Source organism: Taeniopygia guttata, chromosome 4, assembly GCF_048771995.1.
Source record: "Taeniopygia guttata chromosome 4, bTaeGut7.mat, whole genome shotgun sequence".
In the NCBI taxonomy this organism is placed as follows: domain Eukaryota; kingdom Metazoa; phylum Chordata; class Aves; order Passeriformes; family Estrildidae; genus Taeniopygia; species Taeniopygia guttata.
In genome coordinates, this window is record NC_133028.1 from 72,152,501 (window position 1) to 72,163,801 (window position 11,301).

General features: G+C 37.8%; 1 long non-coding RNA gene across 3 annotated transcripts in view; it reads left to right on the top strand.

Annotated features, from left to right (window-relative positions):
* The window catches only part of LOC121469831 (uncharacterized), a 127,550-nt gene extending 116,514 nt beyond the window's left edge, over positions 1-11,036 (top strand). For all 3 annotated transcript variants that reach the window (XR_012055860.1, XR_012055859.1, XR_012055861.1), the window contains exons 2-4: positions 5,836-5,908; positions 7,081-7,206; positions 7,918-11,036. This is a non-coding gene — a long non-coding RNA (uncharacterized lncRNA). The remainder of the gene's footprint in view (positions 1-5,835; positions 5,909-7,080; positions 7,207-7,917) is intronic.
* Positions 11,037-11,301: the final 265 nt, after the last annotated feature.

The following is an 11,301-nucleotide window of genomic DNA, read 5'->3' on the forward strand; positions in this document are numbered from 1 at the left end:
TTGCAGGTTGACATGTTGAAAACCCACTTTGACTATCATATAAAACAGCAAGTTCTGGGTTAATTTTTTTGTGTGTATAGCTGAAATTCAGCATCAGAGCAGCACTGAGGTAGGAGCAGTATTTTAAGTGACAGCTTAGAGGCTCCTTCAGTCAACCCAGACATCCTTCACTAGACTTCAAGTACTATTCCTGGGTTCTGCGGTGCCATCTACTATCAGAAATTAGCATGAGACTGGCTTTTAGTTATTTAAGTATTAAAAAAAAAGGCCCAAAACCTGCAGGTTTCAAATGAAAAGTGTGTTTTAAAGTTCAACAGTGACAGAAATTGGTAAAAACAGAGTGATGGGGAAAGCTACTGTTTTCATTCTGCCGTGAAATATTTATCACGACTTTTGCCCTTTCAACTAAAGAGTTTGTGTTCAAATTCATTGGAGCTACCTGATCCATATTTTCTCTGTAGACTCCCAAAACCACCTGACATATGTCTCCTTTCCTCAACGTTGTTAGGAAGATTTCCTGAAGAAATCCATAGCACTCTTCTTATGGACTGACAAAGAGCAGTCCTGAAGTGACCCATTCTCCCTATTTACATAAAAGTTCCAGTGAGCTCATCAGTTGGCTAATTGCAGGAGATTTGCTATAATTGGGGCAGTTCATATGCAAGGCATGTTAGAATTTGATTGAAGGGGGGAAAAAAAGTCATAAAATGCATGTAGAAGTGTGTAAACACAATGTGAAAGTTTTGGAGAAAAAAAAAAGAAAAAAAGTGCTGGCTTTATATGCTCGACACTAAAGAGAATGAAATACAACGCAACAGACTGTAATAAATGATAATTTCAGCACAGAAGAATATGGATTTACTTACTTCTTACCTACAGCAGTGAAACATAAAAAAGCAACCTCCTGGCAACTGGAATATGAGTTATTATCTATAAAGATGACTTAGCTAAGGTGAGATAAATAAGCTTTCAGAAAAACAAAAAGAGGAAGAATGAGGTTTCTGAGAGAGAAAAAACCTTTCAAACCATGCCATATGCCTTGAAAATAAAGTTTTTCATAAAGTTATTGATTTACACAGTTAAAAATGAGGATATTCAGATATAAAGATGTCCTATCCTGTAGTACCTTTCAATAAGAAGAAAACAAGTATACATGGGAGGTGTTAGGGAAACTAGATGGGAATTCAAGTCAGCAGTTTTCACAGAGAGGACAGAGTAAGGATAGGGCATTTCACAACAGCATCCAGGTGTGATGGAAGCCTTTCAGGACTACAGTGCCTGTGTTTGATTTTTCACCAAAATTTCAAGCCCTAAACTTGAGAAGAAAAAACTGAAAAATGACTTATTGCCTCTGGGTCTACTGCCCAACTACACCACCAAATCCTCATTATTTTTTTTTCCTATTTTTCCCTGCGATAGAGAAACTGCCATTTCTGCATGGGGTTACTGAGAGCTTTTGGAAACACTGTTTTAGGAAATACTAGCCAGTGGACAAAACAGAACATAACTCCTCTAAGGCAGCCTTGAGCACCTAGTTCAGGCTGGCCAGGGGAACAAATTATGAAGCCAAAAGGAAAAAGAACAGTCTAAGCATACACTTCATCACCAAAGTCTGCAGCAGGGGAGTATAGCTAAGAGTAGCCATGGTATTTCTTCACTAGAGTTCTGCAGTTTGAAAGAAAAAAAAAACAAAACTATCATATATTTTTGTCTTATTAATCTTTCATGCTGTTATTTGATTTCCTGATTGATGAAAGGATAAGCCCTAAAGGTGTAGGGAGTTATAAATCACATCTTACAAAGGGGGAAAAACCAGTAAGTTTAGCATTTTCTGAGTATTTTCCCACATAGCAAATAATCCTGTGGATATCTCACCGAGTTAAGGAGAGTTTATGTTATATTTTCTCAAGACAAATCACTCCATTTTAGCTAATAATAAGGAATTGGGAAGCTGCTGTGAGATCTTCAGAATTATTTCTACTTTGCAGTTGCCACACACCTGGGGAATTCATTGTCATCAAGTCATGTTCAACTGGGAAGGCTGGAGAGCTCTGTGATCAGAAATAACGAGTCCTTGAAAGTAAAATATCTCTTGCTAAAGCTCATTTTATGATTTTCCTTTAGATTTTTCTTGTCCTAAGACAGACCTTGGTTGCAAAGGTATAGGTGTGTTGTTATGGCATCTATCTTCACAAGTTAAACAGAAATTATAACACTAGCAAAGCCCTTGCTTGGAAATGGAAATTCAAACTGCACTGCAAAATACTGCTTCTAGGATGTATTCAGGAAGAAGATGCCTGCATTTTCCAAATTTGCATTTGTAACACAAAGATATCAGCATAGAAAACAAAGACTGTCCAAATTCAAGTAACTGACTGAAGGGTTGACAGACACTGATGTAGGGACCTTTCATGATAAAGCAGTGCACCTCTTGTTAAAAAGTCTTTTCAAATATACTTTAAAAGCTGTGATCCACCTCAGGTCCTTTGGATTCGGTATTCATTGCTTTTGCAGGCTTCTTTGTAAGTTATGTTATTATATAAAATTCTCTGCAGATGTGACAGTGTAAGATGTTTTTCTAAACTGCAGAAAAGCTGAAATACAGCTTACAGAAAACAGCCATTAAGTAGATCAGGCACAATCAGCTCAAGCATGATCTGTGCAGATTGACACCAGTGAACAATACAATATGCTTGACTAGCTTCTCCTTCCTCCCTTTCCCCCCTAGCTTCTTAATTCTCTCTTATACATTTTTTCTGGTGCTTCAGGCAATGCTTAGCAGTTTTTTTTTCATGAAATGTCAGTTGTCAGGATATAGTTTCAATCATTATTGTGGCTGCAAACACAAATGTTTGGGAACTGATGTTTGCATGTGACTTGGGGAGGTCTGGCTGGCTGATGAGGATATGTGCTCCTGTCTGGCACTGCACACAGGCATGCTCCTCGTGAGGCTGCACCAACACTGAATGTGCCTACACAACGTTTTAAGGTCCTTATTGTCTCTACTTTCTATTTTTATACAATTGTTTATCAGATATGTTAAGTATTTGGAGCTGATTTGCATTTCTATTTTCATTTGCCACGCAAAGGCTTTTTTTTTTTCCTTCTCCAAAATCAACAGCACTTAATACTCCTTCCTTTTGTCTCACAATATGAATTGTTTTCCTTTCCTCAGGCACTTGTCACATTCTGGAAAGACAAGCAAGCTACTAATGCACTGCTAGCAAGGTGCAGTTGTACACTGCTTTGTTGTGTCAAATTATTTGCCTTTTTCTTCTAATCAGGCAGAATTCCAAGGGCTACAAAAACCACATGTTCTCTGAAGGGGACTTGAAAAAAATCAGCTCTTTCCAGATTTATCATGTCACACTTTGTCTTCTTCCACTGCCATTGGGCTCTCATGGAAATCAAATCTGATACGAGGCAGGGATGCCCAACATATTATTGTGACAGAAAGAGATAAATAACCTAGCTACCAGCTTCACACCTCTCACTAAATACCCTAGAACTACCAATAGGTAAGTCACTGGCTACACAGTGCCTTACAACCTCTGCAGGTATTTTAAACAGGGAAGGTTTTGTCAGGGGACATTGAGTTTGGGCATTAGAAAAAGGATTTTTACACAGAGGGTGATTGGGCACTGGGGGAGTGTCCCCAGGGCAGTGGTCACAGCACCAGCCTAGCAGAGTCCTAAAAGCATTTGGACAATGCTCTCAGGGACATGGTGTGACCCTTGGGATGGTCATTGGCAGGGCCAGAAGTTGGACACAATGATGCTTGTGGGCCACTTCCAACTCAGCATATTCCGTGATTTTCTCTGTCTAAACTCTCCATGCTCTATTATAATGGTATGCAGTTTTTAAATCCTCTTTGCTGTTCCCTTTTGTCTGTTTGCATTTCCCTTTGCAGCCATTTGCTGAGAAAATGAGAACAGGTTAAGATAATCAAATGAAATACAGAACAAACAAGGGATTTAAGGTTCTAGAGTTCCCATAAAACAGCTGTTTCTTTCTCTATTTGCTTTAATATCTGGATTTATGCACTCCCTTCTTTCAGCTAGGTAGGTAGCAGACAGAGTCTGATTTAAGTGTTCTTCTCTTGCTGTTTCTAAAATCAGCTGTAAATGAACTGTAGCTGAGAGGAATTCTCTCGGGAGCCTGTGCATTCTACCACTGGAAGTAGAACAAGAGATGAAAAATGTAAAATAACCCGGGAATAAAGGAAGGCCAGGACATAACACCTTATAGGAAGCCTCTGGCAGTTAGGAAGTGTGCTTTCTTTGGAAAGTATACTGGGGCAGTGCTAAGAAGGAAGCCACACACACTGAGAAGCTGGAGTTGCAGAGACCCAAAACACAGCAGGCACTCCCCTAACAGCACTAATATGCTGAAATTGCAGTCCTGCTGTTCAGACAGAATACAGGAGCACACTGTTAAAATTACTGAGCTGTCTTCTAAAGATGGTGCTTGCATTTGAAGTTCATAAGGCTGACCTTCAGACTAATATCCCTTATGTGGGCCAGCTCTTGAAGTCACTCAAGATATTAAAGTTTGTTTATCTGAACTATGCTTGCCCACATGTAAGAAGATATCTTTACCATGAGCATTTTATACTGGCCACAAGCTGGATATTAATGTTAAACTGTAATAAATTGTAGAAATGGCTCTCATATTCTCCCCTTGAACAGAAACCTTTAATCCTGACCATTTTCAAACAGAGCAGTGACCCAGAAGGCACAGCCCTCAACCTTCACAAGGCTCCTGCTTCTCAGTGGCTCATAGGACACAGTGTTCAGCCAAACTTCTCCTTTTGTCCCGTGAAGCAGTGAAAGAGATGCATGCAGCATCTCTAATGTGAGATATTTCTTCTTATTTTCAAATCAGTTAGTTTTGAATGCCAAAGAAAGTACAGGATATAAAGGATAATTTCCTTTCCTTTGATTCCTGAGTTCCCCTCATTTTAGCTGATGCACACATCTTATCAAGTGATTCAACATGCTAATCAGTATCAGAGAGATTCTGCTCTGGCAAGTCTCAAAATTTAGAAACCTAAAATAATACATGAGCACCTTCATTTTCATAAAACTGGTAACTGATTGCTTGTGCTTTTTCGTGCCTCTTGTCTCAAATTAACAGCATCCTATACTAACCAGCAACTTTGCTGTCAGCACTATTTACCACCTAGACACCTAATCCCTTGCTCCTTTTACTTGATCCCAATGGTTTATCATGATCTCTTTATGGAAACTCCAGAGGGAATAACTAAACAATGGAATTCAAACAGGTTTCCTCAAGATTCATCCTTTAGAAAGTTAGATAGACTAAATGGATTTTTTTCATTTGGTAACTTTTAAGCAAGTATTATTTCTCATAAATCCTCAGCACTGCTGACCAGTCAGATTTTTATTTAACTGTTAACAGGAGTACAGTTAGGTCAACTAAGAGCATTTTGAAATTTCACCCTAAACATGTTGGATTCCTTTCTTTCTATGAAGCTCCCCAAGTGCAGATGAAGGTTTTCATTCAGTTGATCCCTGTAAACAATCCTAAGGGTGCTTTTGCATTTTTTGTATCCTGATTCCAGTTTAAAGAAATATGTCTTTCTCTTTTTCTTATCCTGCTACAAAACCTTGTGCCAGAGAAATAGTTGGATTCTGAAATATACTGACCCAAGTCACGTCTTATTCTGAATTTGACATTTTATAGCTATAATATGGAAGAAGAAAGGGGTCTTTGAGAATATCACCAACGTGTATGAGAATTCTATTTCAGCAGGATTTGTAAAAAGAATATGAATTTAAGTCTTGACACAAATTGTATTTCCTTCCGTGACAGCTGCCCTTCACTCTGACTCTTCCACTTTGAAGATTAGCTGAAAGGTGTGAAGAAGGACACCTCAGGCACGAAGGTGAGTGGATTCAATTTGGGCAGGTATATATGTTAATTCCAAGCAAAAAAAAATGCTCCTAAATAAAACTAAATATTTTGCTTTTGACTTTGAGGCAGAGACGCACTTTGTGTTGTGTTTATACCTGTCCTTAACACTAGAATCCCATTAGCAATGTCCAGAAGGTAAAATTACAGATATTTGGCAGAATGGTGCTTAACATTTGGCTCTGTATCCTGCCCAAAAACTTCTGCAATTACACTAGAGAAATCTTTCTTATGTTACTACCAATCCAGCCAAAAATAATCAATAAAATGTGATTGTATTTACCACTTTACAGACATACCATCAGAGGTTACTTGAGAAATAGGGTTGTCTACTGGAGAACCTTAGCACAAGACTGTGTATGACCTGCTTATTTTTGCACCAATTTATTCCTTTCCAGTACCCATGTGAAATATATGAAGTTACCCCAAAGGGTGTGTGATCTCTACCCAAGTAAAGCATCAGTCGCAGCATAAGTAAAAGTAGAAGATAATTTAAAAAATTCTTTCTTCAACAAAAGTTACTTCTGGAAAGGAAAAAACAACCCACCAAAAAACAATAAACCCAACCATCTAATAACAACAAAAAAAACCATAAAAGAGGTGTTGGCTGATAGAAGCAATGAGGTTATTAGCAACAGAATCAGAAACACTCATGGTAAAAAAGAAAGAAGATAAATTAAACATTCATATTTTATCTCAGTTTCTGAAATATATGTTCTTAAGCCTACTTTGAAGTACATGATTAAATTCTCCAAAACCTTTTTATCTTTCCTTGATTGCTAAAGTTTGCTATCAGTGCAGAGCGTGTAGCTGATATTGTATATCATCAAACTTATTTCTTTATCTTCAAAAGTAACATCTAAACTTGTTATGAATAAACATAAACAGGATGCCTGTTCCTCGTTTATTAAATATAAGCTGTAATAGAGAGAGAGAGCGCACACTCTGTAGCACTGTGGCAATGGAGAATGTGTTCAGCTCCAGAAGAAACGTAGGCTACCAAATTTGGGAAATGTAGGAGAATACGGGGTCTGAGGTGAAGAAGGAACAGGATGTTGAAAAGGCAGGATATGCACAGGTCTCCAGGGAAGCCTTGTGGTAACAAAGCAACACCTAATTTTTGCCTGTTTGTTCGATGGCCTTCAGGATGTAAAGAAGAGTGGGTGGAAATGATGATGATGATGATGATGATGATGATGGTGGTGGTGGTGGTGGAAGTTGACTCCCTCTGGCCCAGTGGCTCTGTAGGAAGTTCTGACTCAGAGTGTGGGGGTAAGTACAAAATACCAGAGAAACGGAGGCACAAAAATAAGCAAAGAACATCTCTAAAGACCCATAGCAAAATATTCCAATATAAGGAGACATAAATGTATCAATAAAGTATAATGAGCAATTCTACATTGCTGCCATAGCTACGTAATTTACAGAGTTGCCAAAAGATAATAGTTTTGAAGAGCCTGCCAAAAGCCTGGTAATTTGCATATAATTGTCAATAATGCTTTCTCATTTACTAGATGGAAGTTTGCTTTCACAGGATAGAGTTATTGGAATTCAATTTGCAGTCTCTGTTTTATGACTTTTCTATACAGTACTGTATTATTTAGAAATAAATGGGGAATTGTAGATGCATTTTCCCATCTCCTGCCCAAAGGCAAAAAATAGACAATACCTTTTCACTTGAAACTAATAAAAATAGAAAGAAAATTATTACAAAAGGAGAAGTACAGCACCTCTTTGGGTTTCAGTCCATCTTATCCAAAAACACTTCTCACTGTCTATAGTTTCAATGAAATAAACTTCCTGATGTATTTTGCAGCAAGGTCAGTATTCAACTTTTGATTCACTAAACCCATGGGAGTGATTTTATTATGGGTGTGAGGTACTTTGAAGTGAATTGGACGGTGTTAAAAACTTTGACTCAACATTATAACTTAGACTGGGAAAGTGGTTTCCAGTATCATGAACAATAATCTTTCTTTGCAGTGATATGACTGTGGAAGAAATCCTCATCCTCCTGAAGCCATGGCAATTCTCCCAGTATCTACTACAACAGTGAGGATTTCAATACAGAAGGTTGTTTTTTTTCATTGCTGAGAGGAGGTTTTGTGGTTAACATGATAATATTGCATGTGTAAAATATGTGAAAACTACTGAATCACCATTTGAATGTAACAGAAAACATTTTTAACTAATTAACCACCATTTTCTTAGTTGTCACTAAAAATCTGCAAAATAAGAATTTTTCTCATTTTTCATATAACGTGGCAAAATGAATAATTGCAATAAATCAAAATAAATATCAATTCTATACATATATACACAGTTGCTCTCTGTGCTCTTTTCCTTTTGCACTAAGAAATCTTGATTTTCTGCATTGACATTCACTTGTGTAGTCTCTGCAATTAAGTATGTAAATTTGAAAACTTCATCTATAAATGATGGAATAGATATTTCTGTAACACTTTGCGTGCATAAAACTTCCTGACAGTCTGTGACTAAATGAAACATGCATGCAAATAAAGCTGCTATCTTTGTGTTTAAACTTATGGTTCCACAGCATTCAAAGTTTGGGCAAAACATGTTATCAAACAGCAGTTCTGCTTGGAGTCTTCCAGACATCTGATCCTGTATTTTTACCAGGTTCCTCTTAACCAGCTTGAAAATATGTTTTCATATTCCTATCTCTTCCTCCAATAGAAAGAAAAAATAGCTAGTACTTCCCTGATTTCCTCTCCCTGAGTTCCTTTATTTTGGAGTGTAGATTCTGATTTATTTCTCCAAGGTATAACTCGACATTCAAGAACAGCAAAGCCACTTAGATGATACTTCTGACTCTGCAGATAAAAGTGCACTAATGGTGACACTTCAGACCAGCATAGCTTTGAGTGCAGTGAGGTATAAAACCTCCCTTTGGGAGCTCATCCCGACAGAGTAGGATCATGGAATAACTTTTGCAGCTACCAGAAAAATGCAGTGTCAATCTATAGCCACTCAAACAAGTCTCAGAGCAAAGCGTAGGATGATCCCCACCTAACTGGTGGATATGAGCTGCAAAGGAGGTCAAGCCTTGCACCAGCTTTTTAAGGTGAGTGGAACACCAGCTCTGAATAGAAAGATTTAATACCAGTGTGAGCAGCTAACTAGATAAAACCACAGGGAAGATATTGCTTTGTAAATAAAACCTCTAGTGCTTTCTTCAAGATTTTTACCTTATTTACTATTATTTCTGACTCAGGAGAGAAAGAAAGAAGGCCCTATTGAAAACTTACTATTGTATAATATTTCTTTCATAAACAATATCTCTATGCACAGCACTGCTTTAACATGTCAGTTGTAATTTGGATTGTGTCCTTTAATCTATTGTGTGCTGCAATAGAAACAAATAATTCATGAGTAGAGCTCTGTGCCATACACATGGTATATGAATCTTCCTCCAAAGTGGAATATGTGCCATACTTCATTGTATGACGGTATGATTATTTTATTGCATATATTATCTGTGTAAATTTTATTTATCTTTCATGACAAGTTCAGTTCCCATAGGCCACTAAGTATTTAAGGCATTGATAACATATAGATCTTTTTTCTCCCCCAGAAATAGTACATTTTCTTTAATATCAGTCAATTTTGTGGAAATATCTGTGAGCACTGGACATGTTACATAATCATCTGAGCAGTAAATGAGGACTTCTTTCCAGAAAACTCCAAATACTGTTTTGAGACTGTTAATAAAAATATTTAGATATTTCACATTAAAATAGATTGAGCTGCTATTAAAAAGAGAGGGAGAGAGAAGGCAGTAGAAGGAAAAGGACTGTGTGTCTTAGGCTCTTTACTTCATCCCACAAGTTTTTTTCTTTGATATGGTGTCTAAACAAAAGGGTCATTGCTCAAATACTACTGCCCTTGGCTGTCCTGCTTGTATGCCAAATCTCTTTCTGCTATTTTTCACTACTCTTAGTTGCATCCCTTCAGATGTGCTTGAGTTTGTCCTGTTTTAATGGGGCCTTGTAAGTCCATACTGCCATCCCTCAATATCCTGCTCACCATAGATAGCAATAATATGTTCCTGCAGTTGCAAAACCTCTTTCTCATCTGTTTCTGTGCTCCTGAGGGGAACTCTGCAACATTTCCTTTCTTTCTTCTCTCCCTCATGTGAGTTGGCACATTAATTTTTAATGTGTCCTTTCCCAAATTTATGTAGTACAGGAGAAGTCCACGACAGTAGATGAGATCTAGTGCTTGCAGAGGGAAGCAAGGCTAGACAAAGAGGTTTTCAGGAATGAGATAAAACAACAGCAAAAAATAATACAGTTGAAAACCTAAAGCTAGCTAGACCCAGGAGAGGGATAAAATGTGCGCTTTCGGTAAACTGTACAAGCTTTACAACTTCTGCCTCACTCCCACAATATCTTGGAAGCAGACTTGATCATGTGTTGTTTGCGTAGCAGACAGCTGTAACTCCGTAAAGATGCCCCAGAGATCCATTAAGCAGTGTGAAGAATGTCTTTGTGGGTGTATGGGTTGAGAGGGATCAGGGGCTTCAAGGAAGCAGAAAACACAGTAAGAAACAGGCAATGCAGTGACTACCAGAGCATCCACTTGGGTGTTCCTTATCCAGCATGAAAATAGGCCAAATTTACCCAGAAACCTGCTGGCTTTAAAGAGCTGTAATTTCTTAATAAATTCTTTTCTGTTTCACATCTCATCTGAATGTTTTTGTTGTTAATGAATTTCTATTATAAACTGACACCTGAAAGGGAATTAGTGTCATCGTCAGATTTTCTTGCAACGTGTCAGCTTTTAGCTGCACTTCTGTTAATTATTTTTCTTGACAGTTAAGTATTGTTGAGATAACACAGAATGGTGTTAACTTTGGCCTTTCTGGGCCAGGCTGGGAGCACATCTTTGCTTGCCACTTTGGTGCAATCAGTAACCCCGAGGCAGGGAATCTACTGTCCTTCATGCAGCCAGTGGTGCCCACATCCATCACGCACAGGCAGCACCTCTCCACATCAGAAGCCCTCTGTAGCACTTCAGTGCATCCAGGTTCCTGTTATCTTTCACAGAAAACATGGATATGCTCCTGCCTAGTGATGCCAGTGCTGAGAATAGATCCTTACACCTACTGGAGACCCCTGAAGCATGTGCATAAAGACTTAGGATCTGGGACATACTACTGGGTCCCATTTTTAAGGATATAAACTTTGTTGCTCTCTCTTAAAAAAAAAAAAAATATATATATATATATATATATGTTGCCATTAAAGTAATTTATTTCTTTCTTTACAGAACTCTCCAAAATTGCTGAGTGACAAATTATTATCGTCTTCTACTGATAATGTATTTATTGAAAATGCAAAGATC